The sequence below is a fragment of the Micrasema longulum genome, unplaced genomic scaffold (assembly GCF_059751315.1).
Source record: "Micrasema longulum isolate JH-2025_06_02 unplaced genomic scaffold, ASM5975131v1 h1tg000367l, whole genome shotgun sequence".
Classification (NCBI taxonomy): Eukaryota; Metazoa; Arthropoda; class Insecta; order Trichoptera; family Brachycentridae; genus Micrasema; species Micrasema longulum.
Genome location: NW_028277568.1, coordinates 164998 through 172416, shown reverse-complemented (window position 1 = coordinate 172416; position 7419 = coordinate 164998). Strand labels below are relative to the sequence as shown.

The 7419-nt window shown below is 31.8% G+C and overlaps 1 long non-coding RNA gene across 1 annotated transcript; it reads left to right on the top strand.

Moving 5' to 3' along the window:
- The first annotated feature begins 1943 nt into the window (after window positions 1-1943).
- LOC148282176 (uncharacterized) lies at window positions 1944-7101 on the top strand. Its single transcript, XR_015822156.1, has 2 exons — window positions 1944-2986; window positions 5480-7101. It is a non-coding gene; the product is annotated as an uncharacterized LOC148282176 (long non-coding RNA).
- The last annotated feature ends 318 nt before the right edge of the window (window positions 7102-7419 follow it).

Below are 7419 nucleotides of genomic sequence, written 5' to 3'. Positions count from 1 at the left end.
CAATGTGTCATTTACACATCCCCATCTCATTATTTCATATTCCAAAACTGATTGACTTAATGCGTAATACATTTTTACAAGTTCTTTTAGGCTGATTATATTTCCTATAGTTTTAAAACAGTAAATTTGTTTTTTAAATTTATTTTTGACATGTTCGATTTGATTACCTATGTATGTAAGTATGTATATTTAATGCTGCAATTGTAGTCAATATAATGATTTAAAAAAATCATTAATTTGTTGCAACAGAGAGGAAAATCGTTTTTGAGAAGGGAATGTGGAAGTCTAGGCATTTACAGGGCTAATGACCTGTTATTGGCTGGTTAAGGTGGCCATTTTACACTTTGTGTAATATTCACCATTCTACCCGTGTTTAAACATCCACATTTCCTTAATTCATCCACTGTTTACTTTTGTGAAGTAAAAGAGCTGAAACCTTTATCATGCGGGTGAGATTCATCCGGCTGAACCAATTTCTGGGTAGCCAATTTATTTTAAGCGTTAAGTATTATTTATCAGCTTTTAAATGTTCAAAATAACAAAACTTACTAAAAAAAAATCCTTAGTTTAATAGTCTATTTATTTAACAAGTAAAAAAATATTCTGAAAACCACCGAACTTCCTTGGTTATCTGCTATTATTCGCTAGGATATTTGATTAATTAGTAATTATTATACAATTGGTATTACGTGCATACTCACATTTGATATGACGCATTAAATTTGAAGAGGTGAGAAAAATCACATGAAAAACATTTAGATTATCTGCATCCTGTCATTACGCCAATGTTGAATATAAGTATTCATAATTTCCCTGTGACATCTACGTAAATACTAATGAGTAACAATTTATTTATTATGCTTTAAAATGTATGGTGGAACTAATTACGGAATCGCCACAGTAAATGACCAAGCAATTTCGAGACTATTATAGATTAATTGGAGTAAAAACATTTGATGTTTGAGAATTATGCTCCATTTAAATGAAATAGTCTAGATCAGCGGTGGCTTACCAGTTGATCGCGATAGACTGGTCGATTGAAGCTATTGGAATTAATCTCTCTTTAATCCGCGGCTCATGTCCGAAGAAGGTGAACACGCCCAAACAAAGGGGTGCAATAAATCTTCTCTATCCTCTGTGTTAGTGAGAGAGTGGTTAATTTGGGGATTTTTATTTTTTCCATGCGACTAATTTTTGCTTCATATATGGCCACACTGATGATTAAACGTCAAAAATATGAACACGTGAAATCAAACATGATGATTTTCATTTAGAACATTATTGCGACCTTAAGCATTACCCAAAACACTTAATTAGGTTAAATTGACCAAGCCGCATTAGTTTTATCTTCGATTTTGAAGCATTTGACGTTTAATAATCAGTATGGCCATTATATGAAGCAAAATGTCGTTGCATTAAAAAAAAAAAAAAAATCTTCAAATCAATCACTTTCTAGGCCGCTCTAGGGGGTACAGAATATTCAAAATTGAAAAAAAAATGTACATTTTATAAATTTATTTCATAATATAAGTATAGGTACATATTTAATGACAGGGAATCTACTCGTATATAAAACTAATGAATAGAAAATGAAAACGGAGCATTCTCTGTTTAGGATAGTCTTCATCTAACATGGCTCAGCCTGTTCTAAGATAGAGATTTTTTATCTTTTAAAGTAAAAGTAGTTCTATATTAGTATAACAATAACAAAAAAACTAAAACTACTTGATTATAAATGCCTAGTTACTAATCAAATGTAAGAAATTAATATTCGTTATTATACAATTATAAAGTATATATTTATGTGCCAAGAGTACAGGTTACTTGAACATAAATAATAAAATATAATATATAATGAAAAACAAATATAAAGTTGTGTAATACATTGCACCTCAGGCATAACCCGTCTGGACATTCTCGCTCCATCTGAAACGGTCTTGTGCTTTTTCTTTTCTTTTCTTTTCCATAAGCATTTGTCAGCAATAATTATTAGTAATTTAGTGACTAAGCTACTAACGCACGGCTGCGGTCTCAATTTGGAACTAACACTGTATTCCTTCACTGTTATTCTGGGAAATTAGAAAAAGGTGATAGTACTGACCATGTGTATCTGATTGATCACAAATTGACAATATTGCAGTGAGGGTGAGAGGTACAATGAAAGTTTTTAAAGTTTCTATATTTTCACGGTTTGATTGTAAATAAAAATTGAATATTCGCTTAATTAGTTTTAAAATATGATAGTGAATATGCGGAACTGAAGGACGACAAAAGTCTTTATGAACAGTTTCGGGAAAGGGGTGGGTGCCTTCATTGACCAAGCCGCTCCATCTTGTCGGTCAACGTCCACGTGTCCTTGTCCCTTCAAAAGCCAATAGGATAGTTTTCTCCGAACCATCAAAATTCCCTCTTGAAATATGTCCAAAAAACCGCAGGATTCTTTTCTCACACATGGATGTTAGTCTTTCTCTTATGTCGAGTTACCGGAGTACAAACATACTTGTGCTTGGCATACTTGGCTGTCCATGGAATCCGCAGCATTCCCCCAAACGCCACATTTCAAAAGCATCGATTTGTTTATTTTCAGATTCTCTGATTCCAACACTTTACACCTCACATGAACACTGCGAAAACCAAGGCCTTCACCAGTCTCTTTTTGGTGTTAATTCTTATACACCGATTCTTCCAAATCTTCACCAGCCGACTCACAGGAAAGAAAGAAGAGGAAGTTCAGTAGTTTTGTAATTTTTTTATTTGTTAATCGATTATTAAACTAAGCCAAAAAATTTTTTTTTCAATTTCTACAAATCGTATTATCATCAGCGCAACGATTTTTTTAAGTTTTGAATTTCTGAAATAACTCCGCGTGTGACATCAAAGGTTCTCTTCCGCTTATTCTCGATAAGTTCTGCCTATTCGCCGTTGACACTGATCATACCAGAAATCTTTCATAACTATCTTATCATTGGTTGATTCATATGAACTAGTGACGTCGTTCAAAGTAGTTAGTTATTTTCAAAATATTTTGAATAATTTTTTTCATAGAAACTTTGCTGTTCAATTTAATGCTATAATTTTTACCGCGCGATAAAAAACTTTTTTGCATCCGATTTTCCATAGCACTGAACTTCCCCATTGATTGATTAAAATATAATGACAATAAAATAAATGAAACAACATTTTAGTTACGACATAACTTTAATAATAATTACAGTCAAATATGAAATACATATATTAAGTTTAAGTATGAGAGTTCGGTAGAATTGCAGATCACGTATTGTATTAACAAATATTTCACCATGACAACAAATTGACCAACTTGAAGGAAAAAGTTTAGCGAAATCTTTATTTATAATATTTCTTTATGTTTGAGGAGTGTTTATATACGTTTATGAATTTAGTAAACTGAATTAAATAGAAAAATATCCTGAAAACATATTATAAGTGAATAGAAAAATAATTTCCGTTTTCGAGAAAATATATTATGTTTGATAGCTAAAAATATCAACTCAAAATATTCACGTATCATCAGATAGCAAACGCCGAAATAGAACTTAATGATCCTGTTACAGATTGGTTCGAGGTCGCCACCAGAGTTCCTCAAGGCATTGCCTAGCACCATTCTTTTTTATAATCATTATGGAAATCATCATAAGGAAGTCAATTTCACGAGATCACATTCAGGAGACATGCTATTAGAATCTAATACCAACGTGCACTGATTATCACGAAAAAGTGTTTAATCTTAGAAAAAATATAACACACATAAGGAAGGCTTTGAAAAATAATGTCCCTTTGATCAGCATAGTAAATTTATCATTATTATTCCATGTCCGCTCCCTAGTTGGAGCATATGGTCTACACAAAGAGCCTCCAGATACCTCTGTCAGCTGCGAGCTACTATGTGTCCTTCCAAGTCAGGTTCGCGACCTATGGTTCTGGCATAAACTGCCAACGAACGGTCAGCAGCAAACGTCCAGGACGTCGAGAACCTGATGCCTTGTAAAACAGGCAAACGTGGTTAAGGCTCTAAGCAGGCATCTGCCTTCGTTCAAAAGATAAATAAGTGGTACACAAATATTTAGTAACATTAAAAAACAAGTGTCCAAGATTACATAATAATTTACATAATGATTGCTTTTAACAATGAAAATATTATATTAACATATTACAACAGAGATGAAGAACATTTAAGAGAAGGTAATATAGAAGTCTAGGCATCTACAGGGCTTATGACCTGTCAGTGGCTGGTTTAAGTGGCCATTTTACACGCTGTGTAACATTCACCATTCTGCCTATATTTGAACATCTATATTCCTTCAATTCTTTCATCTGTTGATGTTTGTGAAGTTATATAAGCAGAATATAATATAGAATATAATATAATATAGTTTAATATAATATAGAATATATATAGAATAGAATATAATATAGGCAGAATGGTGAATGTTACACAGTGTGCAAAGTGGCCACTTAAACCAGCCATTGACAGGTCATAAGCCCCGTAGATGCCTAGACTTCTATATTACCTTTTCTTAAATGTTCTTCATCTCTGTTGTAATATGTTAATATAAACAGCTCCCCAGGGAGTTGAATCCAGTCCTTGTCTACAAAAATTTGGACAAACTCAAAATATTGTTGAAAATATTATAGTTTATGATATAAAGCATAAAAAGTCAATTTGAAGAGAAATTGATTTTTGGCCGGAAGAATTTTGTTTTTTATTGATGTTCAGTCTCATGAATTTCGAATTAACAGACAATAGTTGTTGTATGGTTACTGTATTTGTCAAACACATTGAGATTTTTATTGTTAATATTGCCATCAAATATTTTTTTACATATCGTCATGATGGTAGAACAACGACACAGGTGATTTTCTTTTTTTTGAAGTGGTTAAAAAAAAAATTGACACCATGTCCCAACTCGGTAAGTACAAAAGTATACCCTTTGATACTTGGGTTGGTTATATACAGTGCCGTAGCTAGATGAGCGCCCCTGGCAATATTTGAATTTTGCACCCCCGAGACTTATTCTCAAGGAAGAGAAAGAGAAAAGAAGGCTGTGGGTCTGCAAAGCGCGCCCCTCTAAAGGGGATGCGCCCCTGGCAGCCGCCCGCCTGCCCAGCCCCTAGCTACGACGCTGGTTATATATACAGTAGAACTTCTTTTATCCAAACTCCGGGCATCCAGATTGCCGAATATCCTGATCGTTAAAATTTGATTGTTAATTTAATTTTAATTAAAATTTGATTGTGCAATGAGGAAGTTCAGTAGTTATTTAAATATTTTTTTAATTGTCAATAGGTTATATGCAAATAGTGCAATGATTTTTAAAGTTTTGCATTTCTGAAATTACTCCGCATGTGACGTCTCAAGTTCTCTTCCGCTTCTTGGTCAGTTCTGCCAATTGGTACGTTGACGGTAAGTAAACCAGAAATATTCCACAACTCTTATCATTAGTTGATTCATATGAATTAGTGACGTCGTTCAAAGTAGTTACTTTATAATAAAATGTTTTTTCATATATTTGATGATTGCAAAAGCAATAAAATCTGACCATCATTAATGATTCATCCGGATTAATCCGGATAATTTGAGTTTTACTGTATTTTATTGTTTTCAAACCTGGAATATAAAGCCTTTATAAAACTTTTTAAAGATCAAATATGAAAAAAAGTCAATGTCACACTTTTTGCACATCCGGCGTTGTTCTACCATCACGATAAATATAATATATGACAAACTGTGGATGAGAACATTATTTTTTTAAAAGAACTTAAATATTACATTATAGTAGATTGACATATTTCTTGGCAAGAGAATAATAAAAGTTTTAGTTCACATATATTTTAACTATCACATTACATAAATCAAGTTAATAAAAACAAAAACTATAAAATAAGGTTTGTAAAGTACTATATGCATATAACTAAAACTACACACAAACGTGAACTCTATGAATTTATTAAAATAATATCATACATCAGTAGAGAGAGTTATTGGATGGGAAATGTTTTTAAAACTCAACTAAATATTAAATAGCTACAAAAGATCATAAAATAATACTTCGTAAACAATAATTTGCCACTAAATATAGGAGGTTTCTATTGAGGGCCATTAATTTTGAATTCAGCACTTTTTATCGAGACTAAATTTTTATTTTGCATTTTTGAAATTTGAGTCAATGATGACACATTAGACACAATACAAGCGCGCAGTAGATGGCATTTCAATTCGTGGGTAATTTCCTTACTTGCTTTCATTCTCTAACGGACCTTCAGTGCATTCGAATAATAAAAACTATACAGTTAATGAGAATTGAGCAGTAAATGCTTAAACAATGTATTTATTGTAATGAAAATTTAATACAATATTGCTACACAACAGGTGAAATAATATCTCTATTGCGCGAGCAATTTCCTTGGAGGTATGAAAATTGCATATAACTTCACACTGAACGTGTTCATTTGAATAAAAGTAGTAGGAATAAACTAATTTATTTAAATGCAAATAGACGAATAGGTGTGAGTATAATTAATTCAAATGCAAATAGACCATTGCATGAATTGCTCAACTTCACCCCGAAAGAAAATTGATCCAACTTAACCAAATGAATGCAAATGGGCCAATAGGCGCGCTTACAAATGGACCAATGATTGCTTAAACTCCACACCAAATAAAAATTGAAAATAGAATTGATCCAACTTGACCAAATGAATACATAAGAACTCAAATAAACCGACCAGCAATGGTTAAATTGCTGAAATTACATACCAAATTCAAATACACCGATTGGCAATGGTAGAATTGTTCAAACTTCACACTGAATGAACTCATTTGATTGCTAATCAATCAATTAAATTAATTTGATTACGAGAGTTTTATTTAGCTTTACACTCTCAAATATGTCAAAATAACTCAAAACTAATGTGATGGAAAATACCTACAATCTATAACCGGGTAATACATTGTCAAGGAATGAGGGTATTAAAAATATTAATCAATACACATATGTAATAGTTGTTTGAGAATCGATAAGTATAATTCTGAATCATTAATTGTGTAATTTCATTAATAAACTAATGTCCATAATTAAGAATGATTTTACCTAATTCATTTGTAAGTCCTGACAATACGAATAAACAAAATCATGATATCAAAATTGTGAATAACAGAAAAAAAAACATGCTTTCTAGATTATAAGACACATTCTTATTTTTAGAGACCAAAAAAATACAATGAAATTTTTAAAAATTAAATTATAAACGTTTCTCTTAACTTCTTTTAATTCAGTGTCGGCTTTTTCTGTATCACTTTTCGACGAGTCCATTGACATTGACCCCGAATTCAGAGACACCAAAATAGGAAGAAAAAACAATATGCGTCTTATAATTGAGAAAGTACGACAAATACACAAT